This window comes from Octodon degus, unplaced genomic scaffold, assembly GCF_000260255.1.
Source record: "Octodon degus isolate 3935 unplaced genomic scaffold, OctDeg1.0 scaffold00005, whole genome shotgun sequence".
NCBI lineage: Eukaryota > Metazoa > Chordata > Mammalia > Rodentia > Octodontidae > Octodon > Octodon degus.
In genome coordinates, this window is record NW_004524581.1 from 5,416,772 (window position 1) to 5,429,320 (window position 12,549).

Here is a 12,549-nt window from a genome sequence, read left to right on the forward strand (position 1 = left end):
TGAAAACAAATTCCAACCCAGACTACTATACCCTGCAAAACTCTCTTTCAAGTTTGATGGAGAAGTGAAATACTTCCATGACAAAGAACAGCTAAAATAATGGTGATGTCACTGGTTCTGTGAAAAGTGAAAGGAGAAATCTTTTGGAAGATGATTCAGATGAAGAAGAGGACGTTTTTCTAAGGGGGTCCATCTGGACCAAGATTTGGACCTAGAAATGATAAAATCAAGCATGTTCAGAATCAGGTGGATAAAGTTATTGATGTCATGCAAGAAAATATCACAAAAGTAATTGAAAGAGGGGAGAGAATAGACGAACTACAGGACAAGTCAGAAAGCTTATCGGATAATGCAACTGCTTACAGCAACAGATCCAAACAACTCTGAAGGCAAATGTGGTGGCGCGGATGCAAAATAAAAGCCATCATGGCTTTGGTTGCTGCTATCCTTTTGCTAGTGATCATCATTCTCATAGTTATGAAATACCGTACTTGATCTGACGGTGGAGCTCCTCATTAAACAAGATCTGGGATGTTATTATTAATAATAGACTGCTGCATAATTTAAATGAAGCCTATGTATATAACTTTCAAAACTTCTTTTTCAAGAAACTAAGAGGCAAGTATCACTTCAAATTGGAGCATTGAGAATGTCCGATGATTTTCTTCCCTTCCAATAAAATGTACTTTGAATAATTGTATAAAGCAAAGATAACTATTTTGCTGTATTCCAAGGATCTAATTTGAAACTAGATACTTGCCAGTTCATTATTTGTGTGTACAGTCAAACACTGAATGACAGTGTTTCATACTAATACTTTTAGTGGCATAAGTTCTTGCATCATTGCATCAAGCGGGGGTCAGGCTAGGAGTCCAAAAGCATATGTCGAGAACCAAATCATCATGCTAATGAAGATCCAGAACCATTCCACCGTGCTGCAAGGATGTCGTTCTTTTTGTAATACAATTGCTTCGTGAGCAGCTTCCACATGTTTATGGGTGTGACAAAAGCTAAATGTTTCTGCCTTTGATTATAACTAAAAATGTTCCAATAAACCTATTTTTCACTGTATAAGGGAAAGTGAACTAATTTTCTGACATTTGGACTATAGAAATGGGAAGGTTAAACAATGTGAGAAACAGCACGATACTATAAAACTGAGGATAATAGAACTGCTGCAGAATATCATTGAGATATCTAAAAAATGCACCCTATAGAGCTGCTAGTCATGCTCGAGTCTGTTGTCAGTTAAACTCCAATCCACTTTATTAATAGTTTTTCTCTTTAATTGTAACTCTTTTACCAAAAGCACTGAAGCTAGAAAAGTCATCTGTTTTGAGTTTTCTGTTTCCTTCATCCTTGGGGAGGTGGATATTGTGCAATCAAGTGTCTGCACATCCAACAATTATGTTGTACAAAGCCAGAAGCATCAGTAACCTGAATGCAGGCTGCTCAGTGAGCCAGTAGTGAGCCAGTAGCCAAATGCTAAGTGGTCACTATGAGTCCTTGACATTTTTTTTAATGTATTTGGTGCAGGGTCTCACTGTACAGCTGGGACTTGTAGCGATCCTCCTGTTTTCAGTCTCCCCAGCACTGGGATTACAGGCCTGCGCCACCGTGCCTGATTTAGGTGGCTGGACCAGTGTGCCCGGGACTGGGGCTGGCATGGCATGTGGTGCTGGGGGTCAATCTTGGGTCCCTGTGCCTGCCTAAGCAGGTACTTAGTCTGCTGAGCTCTCTCTAGCCTTCTTGGCTGTTTATACAATGATAAAATGTGTTTGTTGTAAAACCTTCCAGCCTTATTCAAACAAGTCAGAATGCAAATGCATACTAAGTTGTGTGAGGAGAAACCATTATAATAAAATTGGAGATTCTGTAAAAACTCATGCACACAGACACCTTAAATCTGAAGTAGTATTAATGGAAAGAACCAGTATTTAAAAAGGGAAAATAATGATTCCATGTAACAAATTTTATTTCTTTGGTCATTTTACTTCACTATATATAAAACATTGAACCTGGATGTTTTTGTTTGTGTGTTTAATTCTACACTATTAGTACTAAGAAACAATGTTCTGTTTAGAAGTTTGAAGGAGGAAAACAGATTGAGAGACACTCAGGGTACTTGCAAGTTATAAAGACCTAAATGTAAAGGCTAAGTTTTATAGTGTAGAGCATTTGAAAAGAGATACAGGTCTTTAATATCCTGAGTTCTGTTTCCTCACTGTGTAGTGTCAGTTAAGTGAACAACATATGAACTGCTAATAAATCGTTGACTAAAGAGGGTACGTAGGAAAAAGAGCATTTTTAGAATTTAAGGAGGTAATAGTTTGAGAATGGAAGTATTTTGATGGAATAGGCAGAATCAGTCCAACCTACATGCATATATCTTCATTTGTATTGGAACTAGACCTATAAGTGATTCACACCCTATTACTTGATATAGAAATATGGCTCCTCTACCTGTTAGTAAAAATGATTATTTCTTTAAAAAGATTCCACAATTCAGTGTTTCTTTTAATGAAGCATGCCACTTTTGAAGAAATGACTATTAGAATGATGCAATTATTTTTAAATTTGTGATAATAATGTAAAAAAACAGTTATCATAAGTCAACCAATATCAAATGCTAGACGGGCTGTGCATAACAGGAACCTTATTCCACTGTGGCTGAGAGTGTAGACTGGTACAACCACTATGGAAATAAGTTGTAGATTCCTCAAAAAACTGGGATGAGAGGTCCCATTTAAGCCATCTACTCCACTCTGAGGATTTTTCCAAAAGAACCGAAAACATCACACCACAGCGATATATGTGCACCTATGCTTATAGCAGCAGAACCTCTAATAACTAAATCTTGGAAACAATTCAAATGTCCATAAATGGCAGAATGGATAAAACAGGATGTGGTGTTTTTATACAGTAGTGTATCACTCAGCTCTAAAGAAGATAGACTCAAAACTTTTATAGGTAAATAGATGCAACTAGAGACCATACTCATAAATGAAATAAATGAGACCCACATGTATAAACATCATATTGTCTCCCTAGTGTAAGAATCTGAAAGTGTAAATAAAATCTGAAAGGTACAATACATACTGTGAAATGGAAAGAAGCTATTTAAAAGAAAGGAACCACTGGGATGAGGAAAAGGAGAAAAGAAAGAAAGAAGGGAAATATAAATAATGTATATACACAGGATTACTTGGATAATTGTTCTGTTAATTTGTACTGGTATATTGAAAGGAATAGTTAATGATGAATCTTTTCTTCTTCTTAGATTTTTTTTGCCAGTTTTGCATGCTTATGTCTGGCAATCTGAACAACTAATTTGAAGACAATGATATGCAAGAAAACCATTGTTGAGTTTCTAATTTTTTTCAAAATTCCTAACAGAGTTGACTTCAAGTGGCCTGCACACAACACAATTGTTTTCATATATTTATCTGATGACTTCACAGCATATACATGTAGTACAGCATCACACTGTACCAAATGGACATGTAGAATGATTATTTATCACTTGAAAGGTTCCTTAAAATTCGGGGCTGAAGCTAGAATCCAATGTTCTAAGTCAGATTCTTTTCTTTGCTTTCTATCATGTCTATGTGCTTCCTTGAATTTAAAGTTAAATACAAGATGTCCAAAAGAACATATTCTAAAAACCAAGAGCCTAGAGAAAGCAACATATAATGCCATTTTGTTTTTGTAGACAGATGCGTAAATTCCTACTTGGGTAGGAAAGCTAAATATTCTACAAAGATCCTTATGCTGTATCTTCTACAATCCTGAATTTTCATGACTAACCTAAAAGTTTCAAAGCACAGGACTTGACTGAAATCTGTGTTGTAATTAGAAAACCAAAATGTCTCAGCCTACCAAAAACTAAGCTTGTATTTTAGTCTGTCCTATGTAGAATCCCAGATAGTTACTTCAAAATCTTTATAAAAGTCAGAAATACTGAGAACTCATCACATTTTTTTTCTTTTCTTTTCTTTTCTTTCTTTCTTTTTTTTTTTTTTTTCCTGTATTTTAGGGAAGGGTCTAGAGGGTATTCAGGGTCTCACTACTAGATCAGACTCGTAGCAATCTGCGTGTTTACAGCCTCCCAAGAGCTGGGATTATAGGTGCACACAACCATGCCCAGTCACAATTGTAGTCTCAGTGTGCCCTGCGGGCAACACCAGCACGAACGGCCCGGAAAGTGAACCTCCTGCCCCTGCGCCGGCTTGCAGGCACTGTAATCTGCTAAACTATTTGGCTGGCTCTCATCACACCTTTTCTAATCCATGTCTTTGTACATGGAGTAATTCACTTACATACTTTGAGAATTACTCTTAATATATAAACTGTCCTCATTTAAAGACTGTGTTCATTCCTATATTGTAAAGTGAATTGGCTGATAAATGAGGAATTGTGTATCGTGAGTACAATATTCGGGACAAAGAAATGGTGAGAGGAAATTCAAACTTAATGGTTTTGCCTTTCTTTTTTAATCATTTATTTATTTGATTCAGGGTCTTGCAATGCACTTCAGACTTGTAGTGATACTCCTGTCTCAGCCTGTCCAGTGCTGGGATTACAGGCATGCACAACCACATCTGGTTTTGGGGCTGGCACAGTGTGCCCTGTATTCCCAGGCTGGCACAGCATGAGATACTGGGGATCAAACTTCGGTTCTTACACGTGCCAGACAAGTGCTTAGACCATTGAGCTACTTCCCCAGCTCTACGGTTTTGCCTTTATTTGCATAACTTTTACAGAAATGAAATGAGTAACAGAACCTCAAACTATAACAGTATTGTACAACATAATTAACAAGAATTATAATACTTTATGAATAAGGTGCACTGTACAGAAAATGACATTGAACCTCTGCAAACAAGATGCACATAACTGTACAAAACAACAAAAGACAGGTTGTAAGTCTAGATAGTATATCTTGCTCATAGTCAGAACCATGATTAAACAGGTAGTTTGTTCAATAAGGAATACCTGTAGTTATGTGATTCACATATGATTTTGTAAAAGTCCAATATTCACAATTTTATACATTGAAACAATCACCCAAACTACACTGCTAAATAAATTATGGAATGATTCTCTTAAACTATCCAGAATACTGATTTTGTATTAGGAAAGCTGAGATTCTCCAGTATTTGTTCCCCAACCTATGTCAAGATTGCATTAGACACCTCAGTTTTATAACCTGTCAATCATCAATAACTGTTGTGCCTCAAAAGTTCTAATTCCTTCCCCTTATGTTCTATTTTGGACCCAAAATAAAGATTGTTCAAGTTCTATTATCCACATTATTTGAATTAAATTAATTCCTAGACATTTGTGAATATACTTCTCAGGCTCCCTGGATACAACAAAGGAAACATCAATAAAATAAACATCATTAAAGAGTACACTGTCTTTACAATTTAGAATATATGCCTGATCTTACAATATGTGAATATATTATCGTTTTCCACACACTCAATAAGTAGGCTCAGCATTAAATCACAATATCTTTCCTCTACAAAAATGATTTTGGGAGAACCCAAAGTAATGAACAACAGCAATATTAGGAAATCATTTGTGTTCATGATGACGATAATCCCTATTTCTTTTTCTGATTTCCTTAATAAGCTCAGAACTTGCTGGTATTTTGTAAGCTCAGCATCTTGAGTAAATTCGTGAATCTTCCATTAAGGGCCTCAAATTATGATTTTCCCTCTAAAATTCTCATCCACACAGCCCAGAGAAGAAAAGACAAGCAACATTCCTAGGTAGACATTGATAAAACCTTCAGTTACTAAGTGTTCAGTCTTTGATTGACATAAATGGCAGGTAAACAGACATTTTATAATGTCTATTCCAACAGGAAAAGCAAAAATACAATGAAGAAAAGTATTTTTATAATTTTTGTTATTTAAATTTTGAAATGTCAAAATTAGAGGACTAAATATCCAGGCAGTATATAGTAAACTCGATTTCTGAGAATATATTACCTAAAGCAGAAATGCTCGTTTCTCCAAACTCATCTCTAAACTAGACTAGCAGAGAAATCCATACTTTCTACCAATTGTAATGAGCTCAAGCATACAATATTCGTTAATTTTATGGCAGCTCCTTGGGTTTCACAGTAAAATATAAAAAGACCTATCTTCCTGGAAAGCACACCAAGTAGCTATCTAAATCCTTGATGTGAATGAATTTGTTCAACTGGGTGATAAAGCAAGACTTAGAAATACTTTTGTTGAACAGTTTCATTCTAATAGTATCATGTTTAACAGAAATGACCTATAGTAAAATAATTCAAAGTAGTTTTCATTTTGAAGGTTATTTTAACTTAAAATTTCATTGTAATTTTAAATAGCACATTATTCTACAAGAATTTAAAGAAATAATACTTTGTACTAATGTTAAAAGCATTATAATGCTATTTTTAGAGTGATCTGGTTAAGGTTTGCATACCAACAACTTCAAATAATTATTTAAATACACAAAAATGCTTTATTTATTTATAAGAACTATCCAAGAGGAATACTAAAGCTTTTTCTCAAAGTCATCAAATTTGACTTTGTAGCAACTAACATATTAATTATACTAACATTTTAGTATAATGGTCAACATTATGACACAGTGTCCTGTACATTAATTGATTAAAATAAGATGTCATACTAAATAATAGTAAGCTGTCTATCAAGTAATATGAAATAATTATTGATTTGTAGGAAGCCCTCAATATTAATTTGGAGCTTAATGCTGTCATTTAAACTTCTCATTAAATGATCATTAGATAGATAATTGTTAATTTTGAATTTATTAAAAATTAAATGTTTTGTAATATAATTCATTCAGATGATATTAAATGCAAAACAAACTTTAAAAGTAGAAAAATAGGAATGTTTAAATGACACTTGAGTGGGAAAGTTTTTCATGAAAGTAATTAAAGGAGCTGGGGAGACAGCTCAATAGTTTAAACAACTGCCTAGACAAGCATAAGGACCGGAGTTGGATCCCCAGTACCACATGCCATGCTGGTGCTACAATATTTGAATGGCCACTGAAACTGGGCATGGTGGTGCATGCTTGTAATCCCTGCACTGGGGAGGCTGAAACAGGAGGATCACTATGAGTCCAAGCTATGTAGTCAGACACTGTACCAAATACATAATATTTTTTAAATAAAAAAGAAAATGATAAAAGTTAGAATTATGGTTGGAACACATACATATTATACAACATCTAAATAGTAAAGATACCGATTACAACTTGTCTTATTATAGTTGGGTGCTCCCGTGTTTGGCACGTACATATTTATGAGTGTTACCACTTCTTCTTATATATTTTCCCCTAACCAGTAGGTAGTGGCCTTCTTTATTGCATTTGATCATTTTTGGTCTGAAGTTGAGACTGCCTGAGAACAGGATTACTACCCCTGTTTTTTTCTGAGGTGCTGGGGCATGTAGTATTGTTTTCCATCCTTTGACTTTCAGCCTATGAATTTCTCATCACACACCTACAATATTTGAATGGCAATGGAATATACATCTCTGACAAAACTGAGCAAAAAAGATGAATATAAATGAAGCACCATTTTGCAGTGAATACACACACACACACACACACACACACACACACACACAAATTAGTTAGGATAGGTAAAGAGCTACTTTTTCTTAGTTCAATGAGAAGATCTGTGCTAATAGTGTTCTGTTTTGTTTTAATTCCATCCACTGAAACTGACATAGAAGTTATTGCTCAGATAAATAAACCTAGTCTACCAGGAAAAAAAAAAGTAGATAAAGCAACAAACAAAAATCCCAAAAGTGAAAATTTTTTTTCATATTGTATATATCATATAGAAACAGAAAAAAATGGTATAAGTTCCAAAGTGACTTTAATCTTCCTTGATTTGCAACCTACATAAACAACATGTACCTTGAGATATGTTTATAAAGACCTATCTTTGCATAAAGAAAACAGAACTCAAGCTCTACAAATCAAAGTAGCCAAAAACTCATAATTGCCTTACACAGAACATTCCCAATGAGTTAGTCCATATAAGGCAACAACACAACTGTAATCAATTACAGATTTTATTCCCTTAGCCAATGTGTACTATGGAAGGCTACCCTGTGTACCCCCAATAGACCTCTGGAAAGAGTCTCCTGGTTTGAAGCGGTCCAATTCTTGATTCAGCATTGGACTGATGTGCATTCCAGGCATTCCCGGGTCTCCAGTTTGCAGAAGAACATCTACAGAAATCTTGTGGTTACGCTTCGTGTCTCATTGTCCCCGCAAAGCCTCATGCAGTCATGGGGCGGCTTCTGGAGTTCGTGATTGATCACTGTGCATGTGAGTGCTGCACCTGCCCTTCAGTCACAAGGCACAAGTCAATTTCCACAATAAATTTCTCCTTGAATATCTCGATCTCTATGAGTATCGTATCAGTTATTTTTCTCTGGTGAACTCCTTACTGATGCAATGTGCACTTGAAAGAGAGGAACTAGACAGTAAATTACTAATTTACAAACAGAGCTGAAGTGGAATATATTCCATAAAGGTCGTACTCTGAGATGCATCTCTCATTCTTTATCTTTCCTAATAGTGATGATTTTGTAGTTTCTTGACCCTGTTTCACATTAAACAATGAGTAGTAAAACAAATCCACTTTCATAAGGTCAAAAGCAAGAGTACAACCACACTACATGTAGAACTTTAACAGAATACTCATAAGAATAACACATTACTTAGAAAAACATTTAAACTTCACCACAATTACTGCAAACAAAAGACTCTAAAGCGTTATGTACTGTGTTCATGAAAGTCTAATATTATTGTTCGTTTTTTATGGCTGAAAAGCTACTCTGAAGCAAGTGACTAATTCTTTTTTTTTCAAAGTTTTATTGATAAACAGATAGCAATGAGACAGTTTCAAATCAAATCGGAAGTACAGTTTCAACAAATAATACACTGCATATATTTTTGTTAGTGGTTAATTGCTGTACAAGATGCGGACTTGTGATCCTATTTACAAACACCATTAGAACAAATCATTCTATTCATTAAGAGAATGCAACTATATATCTATCCCAACCACTTTGAATACACAGATACAAAATGGACATTCATGGGTATACCCCATTTTTTCTAAGTTCCGTTATTGAATATTATAGGTGTGTAAACTCAGCAAAATATTCTAAAAGAGTCCAGTAGCCCATAATAGCATTGGGTCTTCTGTTTAACTGGCAATGTCAGAAAGCAAGTGACTAATTCAACAGATCAAGGAGTTACAGTAGCAGTATATCACCAAAAATTTCACTGGCTGGAAGATGATAGCTGACATCACTAGAAGATTCCCTGGCAAGGAGGTAAATGGCACCTACTCAAACAATTAGTTCACAATACAGAAAGTAATAATTCCACATTGTTGTAGAGTCAAATAACCTAATAACTTCTCCAGTGCTCTTTCTTTTAATTCTCATTCTCCTAATTATCTGCTAGAGAACAATCATGTAAATAGAGAAGACATTGATTACATTACACCTTTCAGTTTAGAGTGGCATTGGATATGACAGTTTAGATAGAATTGTAAAGACAAAGGCTTAATGGGAGAGATAATCTTAAGAGTTTATTTTCTACCAAAACTTTTATTAAGGTGATTTTCCTCTAACTTTTCATTGATTCTACTGAATTGCAAAAGATCTTGAAGGGTATTAGTTTGGAAAAGAAATGAAAGGATGACGTGTAACTTCTAGAAATGCAACTGTAATGAGATCAGGACAGAATTTGGAGTCATTATAACAATAAATAAAATTATCTCTAATAAATGTTCTCCTTCCAGATAATTTTCAACAAGCACTGGAACATTAAATAAATAAATTTCTAGAAAAAACCCAGGTTGTTTTTATTCATTGCAGTGCTTGGCTGTTGTTATTATTGTGGCTGTTAATTGTAACTATTCAAGCCAAAGAAACTGTGAACATCAATAAAACTGCCCCACTTTTGTTATTTTTTTACTAAGTTTTAATTGAACTAACCATTAATTAGGAAAGTTCATTGGAGTAAAAATTTCTAATATACTCTCATAGGATTTAAGACACATGTTATTTGTTGTAATTTTTCTGTGAATCTATTAATGTGAGAATACTAAACATTCCAAATTTTTCTTCATAGAACAAAAATAAATGAGCAATTTTCACTTGGGAGGGAGAAAGAATGCTTTGATTGTATGAGATCTTTATATGCACATAAAACTACCAAGAATCCATATTGATATTATTTCTTTTCTACTGCTGTTCCACTGAACAATTATTCAAAATGTTTTCTTCAAAGAGCCTGAACTCTATGTCAAGCACTTCCATAAACATTGCACTTGAATGTGCTTGTGAAAATCTTGCAGTTCTCATGAGATACAGTAAGGAACTGAAGAACAGAAACACTAAGAAAAATATACCAGAATGGGCAAACAACGTTGTAGTCTAAAAGTCCAGCTTCTGACATAATACTGTAACTATAATCATGCTCCGAGAACATTGTCCTTCAATATTCCAGGTTAGATGAATATACATAACAATAATATGCATAAACATAGCCAATAAATTGAGAAAAACTACCACTCTCTCTTCAAAAACTAGTAAGAAACTCAACAGAAAAAAAATAAAGATTAACATGAACAAGCAATAAAGGTGGGATACTCCGTCCTCATCCTCATTGTACAGGGAAGTCAGAGATTCTCCACACAAAGCTGATATATTAAACAATACTTCCTGTGACTCAGATGCTAAGAAAGTAAAGATTTCCTTTATTCAAGCGAATACTGCCATCGGATGGTCATACAATTTACATTTGAGAATATAAAATATAAGTTTGGATATAATTCAGGATTTTTTAATAAGTGAAAAGACTTCATCCAAATCAAAACTCTTAAGAGAAGATTTGGTTCTAGCAAAAGCAGTCACATGTTACTAAAGTTGAATTTAGTAAAGTCAATCCAAATTCCTTTAATTATGTTTCTTCTTATTTGTGCGAAACACCATTATGAGCTCTTAGAATGTCTTAATAAAAAAATCATATATAGGGAGATGGGGAGATGGCTCAGCAGTCTAAGCGCTTTTCTGGCAAGCACAAGGACTTGGGTTCAATCCCCGGCACAGCACACCAGGCTGGCTCTGCCCCAGGCCCACCCAGCTGGCCAGCAAAACTGAGCCTAATGGCTCAATCCTGCAACCCCAGGGAAGGAGAGGCTAAAACAGGAAGTCTGAGCTGCATTACATAAATTAAAACAAAACAAAAACAGAATATATCTATCTATCTATCTATCTATCTACCTATCTATCTATCTTTGATTTGAATTCACAGTCTATAGCTGATAGCCTTCAGAGTTCGTCATGCAAATGCTATGATTAATTTCAAAGGATGCAAAATATAATTGGAAATACAGGCCTTTTGCAAATTCTTAAATAATCAATCTCTTCTTGACTGGATAAAGTTGAACAAAGATTTCAACTTTTTTAACATGCATTTCTAGCTATAAATTATTTAGAAATAATAAGACTTTAAGTAGGTACAGAATTAAATAAGTTGACAAATGTACTGTATCTGAGGTACTAACTGACTTGTATAACCACTATATAGTTATTTCTCATTTTATTATGTCTAAATTTACTGGTCTAAATGTGGTGATTTGACAATGTTAAATATATTGCAAATATATCTAAAATTCATAAAAGGTAGAAATATATACTTTTTCAGATGAATTATTTTATTAAATGTAATATATAGTGAATATCAAATGTTGTTTTATAACTTATTACAGTGAGTTTTAATCACACAACTTTTTTTAATTAAACTAATTTTGCCTAGAGAATTCCATCTCCTGTCCTAAGAATTAATTTCTATACCTTTAATATTCCTTTTCCAACTTGGAGGATGGCTAGGTATATTGATTTCATGCCTAAAATTTCCCTTATACTTTTATCATCAGAGTATTCTTAGGTAAGCCTGTGTCCATAACTTACCATGTAGAATATTTTTCAACATATTTAACCTGTTATTTTTCAAAAATATGTTAAAGAACGTTTTACAATTTTATATGGCGCGCCAAATGTCACCAGTATGTGATAGCAGAGGTATTAGGAATACCAGTACAGCATTCTTAGACCGAAGCGTATGCCCCCCACCACACACTTCACAGTGTATATGACTGTGTGACTGGGAATTTTAGGAAGAATTTTAAAATAATGTTTTGGGTGTTTTGCAAGTGTTTCGTGTACATTTCTGTTTCATAATACTATTACTCTGATTACAAAAGTTACAATCTCAGAGTGGTCATCAAGAGTACAAATCTGGGGGGCCTGCTAATTAACTCAGTCATTTAAGTGCCTACTTATGCAAACTCAGCCAGGCACAGGATACTGAGGTTTGATCCCCAGCTCCACATGCCTTACCAGACCCGCCCTCAAGGCAGCCTGAGCCAGTCAAAAGAAAACAGAAAAAAGAGCACAAATCTGCAGATATTTCAAATTATATGCTCTTTTCTTTTTCATTATA

General features: G+C 34.4%; 1 pseudogene; it reads left to right on the forward strand.

Annotated features, from left to right (window-relative positions):
• The first annotated feature begins 98 nt into the window (after window positions 1–98).
• LOC101565540 lies at window positions 99–495 on the forward strand (annotated as a pseudogene).
• The last annotated feature ends 12,054 nt before the right edge of the window (window positions 496–12,549 follow it).